The 13385-nt window shown below is 37.3% G+C and overlaps 1 long non-coding RNA gene across 1 annotated transcript; it reads right to left on the reverse strand.

Annotated features, from left to right (window-relative positions):
- Positions 1–520: 520 nt before the first annotated feature.
- LOC306925234 lies at positions 521–2006 on the reverse strand. Its single transcript, XR_013790231.1, has 3 exons — positions 1829–2006; positions 1682–1749; positions 521–1479 (listed from the first exon to the last, which is right to left on the reverse strand). It is a non-coding gene; the product is annotated as an uncharacterized lncRNA (long non-coding RNA).
- Between the last annotated feature and the right edge of the window lie 11379 nt (positions 2007–13385).

The raw sequence follows: 13385 nt of genomic DNA on the forward strand, positions 1-13385 counted from the left end.
CTGCCTGATCATAAACACTTAGTTTAGCTCGAGCTACCTTGACTCCCCTTGCCGCTTGTAGCTGCTCGAGTTCTCCCTTCTGAATCTCTATGTTGGTTTTCTTTTTCTGCTCTTCCACTCGGGCCTCATATTCAGCCTCCTTTCCAGCAAGGTCCGCTGCTGCCTCTAGTCGACTGGCTGCCACAGATGTAGTTCTAGAATGGTGGCTAGAATGGTGGCTTCTTCTGGAACTGACTTGTGACTGAGCACCAAATATAGAATGGGAAGAATCACGGTCACGCAGTTCATGAAGGCGATTAAGTTGTCGTTCCGCATCAAATTCATTATTCAGCATTGTGTCATATGCTATTTGCGAGAGGTCTTTTGTAATGGATTCACATGCGTCAACCCGCCGCCTCACATCCGTATCCGGTGTGACATGTTCTCGAATGTCGTTGTAGAGCCCTATGATGTTGTCCTTGCTTTTTTCCAATTTGGTTATTAAGAGTTCTATTTCCTTATCCGGAACTTTAGTTCTTAGATTCGTCCTTAATGTACGCACTATGTCCTTCCATTGTTCGTACATACTTAATAATGTTTTGACCCTTTTTTCTGTAGTTTCCATTTGATACGCAAGCATTTTTCCTGTTGGAACTTGTTTACGGTTGCTGCGTCGAGGGCTTATGGTTTCGTCCTGAAGTTTGTCTTGTAAATCCGTCCATCTTTCTTTGAGATCTGTTAGTGTTTGTTTTTTATCATGAATGGCTTCCTTTAATTTTTGTCTTTCCTCGGGTTCCTTTTCCCTTTGGAGGGCATCCTTCAAGTCCTCAATTTCCTTGTCGACATTTTCCATTTGTTTGTCCAGTTCCTGGTCTAGATCAGACCCATGTACCTCAACACTTAAATCTGGCATTTTATAGTTTGGACATATAGCACAGAAAAGGACTGAAAATGACCATAAAAGGTGAACCAATGAAACCTCAGTGCAGTATTTAAACACTGAACAAACCCTTCAATGAAATCACCACATTGCATAAAAACTCCAAAACCACAGTATTAAAACTGTATGAAACCTTCATGAAAGGGACCTTGCATAAACCTTATCAACCGTAATTCATATGCATGGACACATGGCACTTGAAAACCCTTTAAACCATTTTTCAAAAAATAAATGTGTAAATGTCCACAGTTCACATTCCTCTGTATGAGCCTTTATTTTGTTTCTGGAGGTGTGTGTAATGTTCAATTGTGCATTTGTTGTGTTTGTGTGTGATCATCCATCAGACCACTAACCACTGCTGTGATGCAGGCTGACAGAGTGGAGTAGGCCGATTTCTGGTGTACAGGCCTCAGAATCTGAGACTGGGGCAATGTAGATGTCTTGCAGGGGAGGTGGGGGGGCCATGTTGGGTCAAGTTTTCACTGTAGCGTACCCGGCTGGATAAAGAGGTTGAAGGCCGACTGATGATGTGAAGTTTCTTTATTAAATCAACGTGAAAACTAAAAACAAAGCACAAAACGTATAATCAATATAAGGCACACATAATCAATATAAACAGACAAACAAATACAATTTACAAATAAACCAATTAAAAAGGTATATACATCAAACCACAATACCACATGAGCAGACCACCAACTACAACAATAAAATCCCACAACAATATCACACAAACAAATAACCATACAAATTGACATTCACCTTGTTCCCTCTCCAGCTAGGTGCTAACTCATGATGTCCCTCGACCATGTCATTCTCCAGGAGAGTCACTAAAACCAATGAATCAACAAATTAAAATCTGAAAGTTCCATTTCCATTTGATCTGTTATTTAATTTCTCTGCACTCACTTGATCCTTTGTGTTCCATTTCATCCTGTTGACGAGGTTAGGCTTAGCTCTCAATCCTCTTTGTTTGAGAGAAGCATGGTGAGGAACAAACATTTCCTCTGACTGATGTTGGGCTGTCTTTTGTCTGTCAGTCTGGCTCAGGTGAGCGAGCGAGCTTCCTGTTTCCTGTTTCCTGACAGTCCTTCAAATTAAAAGCGTTTCCTCCATTTCGCTCCGGGGTCCGTTACAATCAGTGACTTAGAACACTGGCTGCATGATCTGGAGATTGTGGGTTCAAACCCCACTCAAACCTTTACTTGCCAAAATCTGCCATTGACCCCCATTCTGAATTTCTCAAATTTAAAAGCACTATATTTCTAAAACGATGAAACATTTCAAAGATTCCTTTTCAGGCAAACATGTCCACCGTAAGATGAACCTAAATAGGTTTTAATGGGGTTTCTCGGTGCCATTGGGAATGCATTGGGCGTTTAACTTAAATAACTCAGAAACTACAAAACATTTCAAAGTAAAAAGTTCCAGCATGTGTCTCCACAGTAAGCTGAATTATAAAAAGTGTGAATGGAGTTTCTAGGTGAAAGTGCTTTTTTGACGTGCCAATATCTGCCATTGAGCCCCATTGTAAATGTCTCAAATTTGAAAGCACTATATTTCTAAAACGATGAAACATTTCGTAGATTCCTTTTCAGGCAAACATGTCCACCGTAAGATTAACCTAAATAGGTTTGAATGGGGTTTCTAGGTGTAAGTATGTAGGACTAGTAACATGCCAAAGTTTGTGCTATTGCCATTGGGAATGCATTGGGCGTTTAAGTTAAATAACTCAGAAACTACAAAACATTTCAAAGTAAAAAGTTCCAGAATGTGTCTCCACAGTAAGCTGAATTATAAAACATGTGAATGGAGTTTCTAGGTGAAAGTGATTTTTGACGTGCCACTATCTGCCATTGTAAATTTCTCAAATTTAAAGCACTATATTTCTAAAACTATGAAACATTTCAAAGATTCCTTTTCAGGCAAACATGTCCACCGTAAGATGAACCTAAATAGGTTTGAATGGGGATTCTATAGTGTAAGTATGTAGGACTAGTGGCATGCCAAAGTTATATATTTTTTCGGACGGCATACTACTATAGCATGTCGTTTTTCATGATTTTGGAGGATTTGAAAAAAAGATGAAAATCATGAAGAAACGACATACTATAGTCCATGGTTTGGGACGGCATAATATATTTTGTCATATTTTCATGATTTTGGGACACTATGTCAGAGCCAGGACTTAAACCTGCAGCCTCCTGATTCCCAGGCAGGCTCTGTACCCAGTGAGCCACTGTGCATGCTGTTCTTAAAAGGCCGAATAGATAATGACAGAAGAGCCAGAGACGTGTTTCCATTGTGGTTCATAAACATTAAAACGTCTAGAGATAAACAACAGCAAAAGAAACAATAGACAAATCTCCTGTTATTTTATTTTTTGTATTTTATTTTTGTATCAATGTTGTACTCAAAGGGAACAGCAGACTGTGTTGTGGCAGGTAGCTAGTAGATCAGTGACTTAGCACACTGGCTGCATGATCTGGAGATTGTGGGTTCAAACCCCACTCAAACCTTTACTTGCCAAAATCTGCCATTGACCCCCATTCTGAATTTCTCAAATTTAAAAAGCACTATTTTTCTAAAACGATGAAACATTTCAAAGATTCCTTTTCAGGCAAACATGTCCACCGTAAGATGCACCTAAATAGGTTTGAATGGGGTTTCTAGGTGTACGTATGTAGGACTAGTAGCATGCCAAAGTTTGTGCTATTGCCATTGGGAATGCATTGGGCGTTTAACTTAAATAACTCAGAAACTACAAAAAATTTCAAAGTAAGAAGTTCCAGCATGTGTCTCCACAGAAAGCTGAATTATAAAAAGTGTGAATGGAGTTTCTAGGTGAAAGTGCTTTTTTGACGTGCCAATATCTGCCATTGAGCCCCATTGTAAATGTCTCAAATTTGAAAGCACTATATTTCTAAAACGATGAAACATTTCGAAGATTCCTTTTCAGGCAAACATGTCCACTGTAAGATGAACCTAAATAGGTTTGAATGGGGTTTCTAGGTGTAAGTATGTAGGACTAGTAGCATGCCAAAGTTTGTGCTATTGCCATTGGGAATGCATTGGGCGTTTAAGTTAAATAACACAGAAACTACAAAACATTTCAAAGTAAAAAGTTCCAGCATGTGTCTCCACAGTAAGCTGAATTATAAAACGTGTGAATGGAGTTTCTAGGTGAAAGTGATTTTGACGTGCCACTATCTGCCATTGTAAATTTCTCAAATTTAAAGCACTATATTTCTAAAACTATGAAACATTTCAAAGATTCCTTTTCAGGCAAACATGTCCACCGTAAGATGAACCTAAATAGGTTTGAATGGGGATTCTAGGTGTAAGTATGTAGGACTAGTAGCATGCCAAAGTTTGTGCTATTGCCATTGGGAATGCATTGGGCGTTTAAGTTAAATAACTCAGAAACTACAAAACATTTCAAAGTAAAAAGTTCCAGCATGTGTCTCCACAGTAAGCTGAATTATAAAAAGTGTGAATGGAGTTTCTAGGTGAAAGTGCTTTTTTGACGTGCCAATATCTGCCATTGTAAATTTCTCAAATTTAAAGCACTATATTTCTAAAACTATGAAACATTTCAAAGATTCCTTTTCAGGCAAACATGTCCACCGTAAGATGAACCTAAATAGGTTTGAATGGGGATTCTAGGTGTAAGTATGTAGGACTAGTAGCATGACAACGTTTGTGCTATTGCCATTGGGAATGCATTGGGCGTTTAACTTAAATAACTCAGAAACTACAAAACATTTCAAAGTAAAAAGTTCCAGCATGTGTCTCCACAGTAAGCTGAATTATAAAAAGTGTGAATGGAGTTTCTAGGTGAAAGTGCTTTTTTGACGTGCCAATATCTGCCATTGAGCCCCATTGTAAATGTCTCAAATTTGAAAGCACTATATTTCTAAAACGATTAAACATTTCGAAGATTCCTTTTCAGGCAAACATGTCCACCGTAAGATGAACCTAAATAGGTTTGAATGGGGTTTCTAGGTGTAAGTATGTAGGACTAGTAGCATGCCAAAGTTTGTGCTATTGCCATTGGGAATGCATTGGGCGTTTAACTTAAATAACTCAGAAACTACAAAACATTTCAAAGTAAAAAGTTCCAGCATGTGTCTCCACAGAAAGCTGAATTATAAAAAGTGTGAATGGAGTTTCTAGGTGAAAGTGCTTTTTTGACGTGCCAATATCTGCCATTGAGCCCCATTGTAAATGTCTCAAATTTGAAAGCACTATATTTCTAAAACGATGAAACATTTCGAAGATTCCTTTTCAGGCAAACATGTCCACTGTAAGATGAACCTAAATAGGTTTGAATGGGGTTTCTAGGTGTAAGTATGTAGGACTAGTAGCATGCCAAAGTTTGTGCTATTGCCATTGGGAATGCATTGGGCGTTTAAGTTAAATAACACAGAAACTACAAAACATTTCAAAGTAAAAAGTTCCAGCATGTGTCTCCACAGTAAGCTGAATTATAAAACGTGTGAATGGAGTTTCTAGGTGAAAGTGATTTTGACGTGCCACTATCTGCCATTGTAAATTTCTCAAATTTAAAGCACTATATTTCTAAAACTATGAAACATTTCAAAGATTCCTTTTCAGGCAAACATGTCCACCGTAAGATGAACCTAAATAGGTTTGAATGGGGATTCTAGGTGTAAGTATGTAGGACTAGTAGCATGACAAAGTTTGTGCTATTGCCATTGGGAATGCATTGGGCGTTTAACTTAAATAACTCAGAAACTACAAAACATTTCAAAGTAAAAAGTTCCAGCATGTGTCTCCACAGTAAGCTGAATTATAAAAAGTGTGAATGGAGTTTCTAGGTGAAAGTGCTTTTTTGACGTGCCAATATCTGCCATTGAGCCCCATTGTAAATGTCTCAAATTTGAAAGCACTATATTTCTAAAACGATTAAACATTTCGAAGATTCCTTTTCAGGCAAACATGTCCACCGTAAGATGAACCTAAATAGGTTTGAATGGGGTTTCTAGGTGTAAGTATGTAGGACTAGTAGCATGCCAAAGTTTGTGCTATTGCCATTGGGAATGCATTGGGCGTTTAACTTAAATAACTCAGAAACTACAAAACATTTCAAAGTAAAAAGTTCCAGCATGTGTCTCCACAGAAAGCTGAATTATAAAAAGTGTGAATGGAGTTTCTAGGTGAAAGTGCTTTTTTGACGTGCCAATATCTGCCATTGAGCCCCATTGTAAATGTCTCAAATTTGAAAGCACTATATTTCTAAAACGATGAAACATTTCGAAGATTCCTTTTCAGGCAAACATGTCCACTGTAAGATGAACCTAAATAGGTTTGAATGGGGTTTCTAGGTGTAAGTATGTAGGACTAGTAGCATGCCAAAGTTTGTGCTATTGCCATTGGGAATGCATTGGGCGTTTAAGTTAAATAACACAGAAACTACAAAACATTTCAAAGTAAAAAGTTCCAGCATGTGTCTCCACAGTAAGCTGAATTATAAAACGTGTGAATGGAGTTTCTAGGTGAAAGTGATTTTGACGTGCCACTATCTGCCATTGTAAATTTCTCAAATTTAAAGCACTATATTTCTAAAACTATGAAACATTTCAAAGATTCCTTTTAAGGCAAACATGTCCACCGTAAGATGAACCTAAATAGGTTTGAATGGGGATTCTAGGTGTAAGTATGTAGGACTAGTAGCATGACAAAGTTATACATTTTTTCGGACGGCATACTATAGCATGCCGTTTTTCGTGATTTTGGACTATTTGAAAAAAAGATGAAAATCATGAAAAAACGACATACTATGGTCATGGTTTCGGACGGCATACTATAGCATGTCGTTTTTCATGATTTTGGAGGATTTGAAAAAAAGATGAAAATCATGAAAAAACGACATACTATAGTCCATGGTTTGGGACGGCATAATATATTTTGTCATATTTTCATGATTTTTGGACACTATGTCAGAGCCAGGACTTGAAGCTGCAGCCTCCTGATTCCCAGGCAGGCTCTGTACCCAGTGAGCCACTGGGCATGCTGTTCTTAAAAGGCCGAATAGATAATGACAGAAGAGCCAGAGACGTGTTTCCATTGTGGTTCATAAACATTAAAACGTCTAGAGATAAACAACAGCAAAAGAAACAATAGACAAATCTCCTGTTATTTTATTTTTTGTAAAGCACTATATTTCTAAAACGATGAAACATTTTGAAGATTCCTTTTCAGGCAAACATGTCCACCGTAAGATGAACCTAAATAGGTTTTAATGGGGTTTCTAGGTGTAAGTATGTAGGACTAGTAGCATGCCAAAGTTTGTGCTATTGCCATTGGGAATGCATTGGGCGTTTAACTTAAATAAGTCAGAAACTACAAAACATTTCAAAATAAAAAGTTCCAGCATGTGTCTCCACAGAAAGCTGAATTATAAAAAGTGTGAATGGAGTTTCTAGGTGAAAGTGCTTTTTTGACGTGCCAATATCTGCCATTGTAAATTTCTCAAATTTAAAGCACTATATTTCTAAAACTATGAAACATTTCAAAGATTCCTTTTCAGGCAAACATGTCCACCGTAAGATGAACCTAAATAGGTTTGAATGGGGATTCTAGGTGTAAGTATGTAGGACTAGTAGCATGACAAAGTTATAATTTGTTTCGGACGGCATACTATAGCATGTCGTTTTTCGTGATTTTGGACTATTTGAAAAAAAGATGAAAATCATGAAAAAACGACATACTATGGTCATGGTTTCGGACGGCATACTATAGCATGTCGTTTTTCATGATTTTGGAGGATTTGAAAAAACGACATACTATGGTCATGGTTTCGGACGGCATACTATAGCATGTCGTTTTTCATGATTTTGGAGGATTTGAAAAAAAGATGAAAATCATGAAAAAACGACATACCATGGTCATGGTTTTGGACGGCATACTACTATAGCATGTCGTTTTTCATGATTTGGAGGATTTGAAAAAAAGATGAAAATCATGAAGAAACGACATACTATAGTCCATGGTTTGGGACGGCATAATATATTTTGTCATATTTTCATGATTTTGGGACACTATGTCAGAGCCAGGACTTAAACCTGCAGCCTCCTGATTCCCAGGCAGGCTCTGTACCCAGTGAGCCACTGTGCATGCTGTTCTTAAAAGGCCGAATAGATAATGACAGAAGAGCCAGAGACGTGTTTCCATTGTGGTTCATAAACATTAAAACGTCTAGAGATAAACAACAGCAAAAGAAACAATAGACAAATCTCCTGTTATTTTATTTTTTGTATTTTATTTTTGTATCAATGTTGTACTCAAAGGGAACAGCAGACTGTGTTGTGGCAGGTAGCTAGTAGATCAGTGACTTAGCACACTGGCTGCATGATCTGGAGATTGTGGGTTCAAACCCCACTCAAACCTTTACTTGCCAAAATCTGCCATTGACCCCCATTCTGAATTTCTCAAATTTAAAAAGCACTATTTTTCTAAAACGATGAAACATTTCAAAGATTCCTTTTCAGGCAAACATGTCCACCGTAAGATGAACCTAAATAGGTTTGAATGGGGTTTCTAGGTGTACGTATGGAGGACTAGTAGCATGCCAAAGTTTGTGCTATTGCCATTGGGAATGCATTGGGCGTTTAACTTAAATAACTCAGAAACTACAAAAAATTTCAAAGTAAGAAGTTCCAGCATGTGTCTCCACAGAAAGCTGAATTATAAAAAGTGTGAATGGAGTTTCTAGGTGAAAGTGCTTTTTTGACGTGCCAATATCTGCCATTGAGCCCCATTGTAAATGTCTCAAATTTGAAAGCACTATATTTCTAAAACGATGAAACATTTCGAAGATTCCTTTTCAGGCAAACATGTCCACTGTAAGATGAACCTAAATAGGTTTGAATGGGGTTTCTAGGTGTAAGTATGTAGGACTAGTAGCATGCCAAAGTTTGTGCTATTGCCATTGGGAATGCATTGGGCGTTTAAGTTAAATAACACAGAAACTACAAAACATTTCAAAGTAAAAAGTTCCAGCATGTGTCTCCACAGTAAGCTGAATTATAAAACGTGTGAATGGAGTTTCTAGGTGAAAGTGATTTTGACGTGCCACTATCTGCCATTGTAAATTTCTCAAATTTAAAGCACTATATTTCTAAAACTATGAAACATTTCAAAGATTCCTTTTCAGGCAAACATGTCCACCGTAAGATGAACCTAAATAGGTTTGAATGGGGATTCTAGGTGTAAGTATGTAGGACTAGTAGCATGCCAAAGTTTGTGCTATTGCCATTGGGAATGCATTGGGCGTTTAAGTTAAATAACTCAGAAACTACAAAACATTTCAAAGTAAAAAGTTCCAGCATGTGTCTCCACAGTAAGCTGAATTATAAAAAGTGTGAATGGAGTTTCTAGGTGAAAGTGCTTTTTTGACGTGCCAATATCTGCCATTGTAAATTTCTCAAATTTAAAGCACTATATTTCTAAAACTATGAAACATTTCAAAGATTCCTTTTCAGGCAAACATGTCCACCGTAAGATGAACCTAAATAGGTTTGAATGGGGATTCTAGGTGTAAGTATGTAGGACTAGTAGCATGACAACGTTTGTGCTATTGCCATTGGGAATGCATTGGGCGTTTAACTTAAATAACTCAGAAACTACAAAACATTTCAAAGTAAAAAGTTCCAGCATGTGTCTCCACAGTAAGCTGAATTATAAAAAGTGTGAATGGAGTTTCTAGGTGAAAGTGCTTTTTTGACGTGCCAATATCTGCCATTGAGCCCCATTGTAAATGTCTCAAATTTGAAAGCACTATATTTCTAAAACGATTAAACATTTCGAAGATTCCTTTTCAGGCAAACATGTCCACCGTAAGATGAACCTAAATAGGTTTGAATGGGGTTTCTAGGTGTAAGTATGTAGGACTAGTAGCATGCCAAAGTTTGTGCTATTGCCATTGGGAATGCATTGGGCGTTTAACTTAAATAACTCAGAAACTACAAAACATTTCAAAGTAAAAAGTTCCAGCATGTGTCTCCACAGAAAGCTGAATTATAAAAAGTGTGAATGGAGTTTCTAGGTGAAAGTGCTTTTTTGACGTGCCAATATCTGCCATTGAGCCCCATTGTAAATGTCTCAAATTTGAAAGCACTATATTTCTAAAACGATGAAACATTTCGAAGATTCCTTTTCAGGCAAACATGTCCACTGTAAGATGAACCTAAATAGGTTTGAATGGGGTTTCTAGGTGTAAGTATGTAGGACTAGTAGCATGCCAAAGTTTGTGCTATTGCCATTGGGAATGCATTGGGCGTTTAAGTTAAATAACACAGAAACTACAAAACATTTCAAAGTAAAAAGTTCCAGCATGTGTCTCCACAGTAAGCTGAATTATAAAACGTGTGATGGAGTTTCTAGGTGAAAGTGATTTTGACGTGCCACTATCTGCCATTGTAAATTTCTCAAATTTAAAGCACTATATTTCTAAAACTATGAAACATTTCAAAGATTCCTTTTAAGGCAAACATGTCCACCGTAAGATGAACCTAAATAGGTTTGAATGGGGATTCTAGGTGTAAGTATGTAGGACTAGTAGCATGACAAAGTTATACATTTTTTCGGACGGCATACTATAGCATGCCGTTTTTCGTGATTTTGGACTATTTGAAAAAAAGATGAAAATCATGAAAAAACGACATACTATGGTCATGGTTTCGGACGGCATACTATAGCATGTCGTTTTTCATGATTTTGGAGGATTTGAAAAAAAGATGAAAATCATGAAAAAACGACATACTATAGTCCATGGTTTGGGACGGCATAATATATTTTGTCATATTTTCATGATTTTTGGACACTATGTCAGAGCCAGGACTTGAAGCTGCAGCCTCCTGATTCCCAGGCAGGCTCTGTACCCAGTGAGCCACTGGGCATGCTGTTCTTAAAAGGCCGAATAGATAATGACAGAAGAGCCAGAGACGTGTTTCCATTGTGGTTCATAAACATTAAAACGTCTAGAGATAAACAACAGCAAAAGAAACAATAGACAAATCTCCTGTTATTTTATTTTTTGTATTTTATTTTTGTATCAATGTTGTACTCAAAGGGAACAGCAGACTGTGTTGTGGCAGGTAGCTAGTAGATCAGTGACTTAGCACACTTGCTGCATGATCTGGAGATTGTGGGTTCAAACCCCACTCAAACCTTTACTTGCCAAAATCTGTCGTTGACCCCCATTCTGAATTTCTCAAATTTAAAAGCACTATATTTCTAAAACGATGAAACATTTCAAAGATTCCTTTTCAGGCAAACATGTCCAAGGTAAGATGAACCTAAATAGGTTTGAATGGGGTTTCTAGGTGTAAGTATGTAGGACTAGTAGCATGCCAAAGTTTGTGCTATTGCCATTGGGAATGCATTGGGTGTTTAACTTAAATAACTCAGAAACTACAAAACATTTCAAATTAAAAAGTTCCAGCATGTGTCTCCACAGAAAGCTGAATTATAAAAAGTGTGAATGGAGTTTCTAGGTGAAAGTGCTTTTTTGACGTGCCAATATCTGCCATTGAGCCCCATTGTAAATGTCTCAAATTTGAAAGCACTATATTTCTAAAACGATGAAACATTTTGAAGATTCCTTTTCAGGCAAACATGTCCACCGTAAGATGAACCTAAATAGGTTTGAATGGGGTTTCTAGGTGTAAGTATGTAGGACTAGTAGCATGCCAAAGTTTGTGCTATTGCCATTGGGAATGCATTGGGCGTTTAAGTTAAATAACTCAGAAACTACAAAACATTTCAAAGTAAAAAGTTCCAGCATGTGTCTCCACAGTAAGCTGAATTATAAAAAGTGTGAATGGAGTTTCTAGGTGAAAGTGCTTTTTTGACGTGCCAATATCTGCCATTGTAAATTTCTCAAATTTAAAGCACTATATTTCTAAAACTATGAAACATTTCAAAGATTCCTTTTCAGGCAAACATGTCCACCGTAAGATGAACCTAAATAGGTTTGAATGGGGATTCTAGGTGTAAGTATGTAGGACTAGTAGCATGACAAAGTTTGTGCTATTGCCATTGGGAATGCATTGGGCGTTTAACCTTAATAACTCAGAAACTACAAAACATTTCAAAGTAAAAAGTTCCAGCATGTGTCTCCACAGTAAGCTGAATTATAAAAAGTGTGAATGGAGTTTCTAGGTGAAAGTGCTTTTTTGACGTGCCAATATCTGCCATTGAGCCCCATTGTAAATGTCTCAAATTTGAAAGCACTATATTTCTAAAACGATTAAACATTTCGAAGATTCCTTTTCAGGCAAACATGTCCACCGTAAGATGAACCTAAATAGGTTTGAATGGGGTTTCTAGGTGTAAGTATGTAGGACTAGTAGCATGCCAAAGTTTGTGCTATTGCCATTGGGAATGCATTGGGCGTTTAAGTTAAATAACTCAGAAACTACAAAACATTTCAAAGTAAAAAGTTCCAGAATGTGTCTCCACAGTAAGCTGAATTATAAAACGTGTGAATGGAGTTTCTAGGTGAAAGTGATTTTGACGTGCCACTATCTGCCATTGTAAACTTCTCAAATTTAAAGCACTATATTTCTAAAACTATGAAACATTTCAAAGATTCATTTTCAGCCAAACATGTCCACCGTAAGATGAACCTAAATAGGTTTGAATGGGGATTCTAGGTGTAAGTATGTAGGACTAGTAGCATGCCAAAGTTATAATTTTTTTCGGACGGCATACTATAGCATGATAGCGTGATTTTGGACTATTTAAAAAAAAGATGAAAATCATGAAAAAACGACATACTATGGTCATGGTTTCGGACAGCATACTATAGCATGTCGTTCTTCATGATTTTGGAGGATTTGAAAAAAAGATGAAAATCATGAAAAAACGACATACTATAATCCATGTTTTGGGACGGCATAATATATTTTGTCATATTTTCATGATTTTGGGACACTATGTCAGAGCCAGGACTTGACCCTGCAGCCTCCTGATTCCCAGGCAGGCTCTGTACCCAATGAGCCACTGTGCATGCTGTTCTTAAAAGGCCGAATAGATAATGACAGAAGAGCCAGAGACGTGTTTCCATTGTGGTTCATAAACATTAAAACGTCTAGAGATAAACAACAGCAAAAGAAACAATAGACAAATCTCCTGTTATTTTATTTTTTGTATTTTATCTTTGTATCAATGTTGTACTCAAAGGGAACAGCAGTCTGTGTTGTGGCAGGTAGCTATAGATCAGTGACTTAGAACACTGGCTGCATGATCTGGAGATTGTGGGTTCAAACCCCACTCAAACCTTTACTTGCCAAAATCGGCCATTGACCCCCATTCTGAATTTCTCAAATTTAAAAGCACTATATTTCTAAAACGATGAAACATTTCAAAGATTCCTTTTCAGGCAAACATGTCCACCGTAAGATGAACCTAAATAGGTTTTAATGGGGTTTCTCGGTGC

This window comes from Electrona antarctica (assembly GCF_951216825.1).
Source record: "Electrona antarctica genome assembly, chromosome: 6".
In the NCBI taxonomy this organism is placed as follows: domain Eukaryota; kingdom Metazoa; phylum Chordata; class Actinopteri; order Myctophiformes; family Myctophidae; genus Electrona; species Electrona antarctica.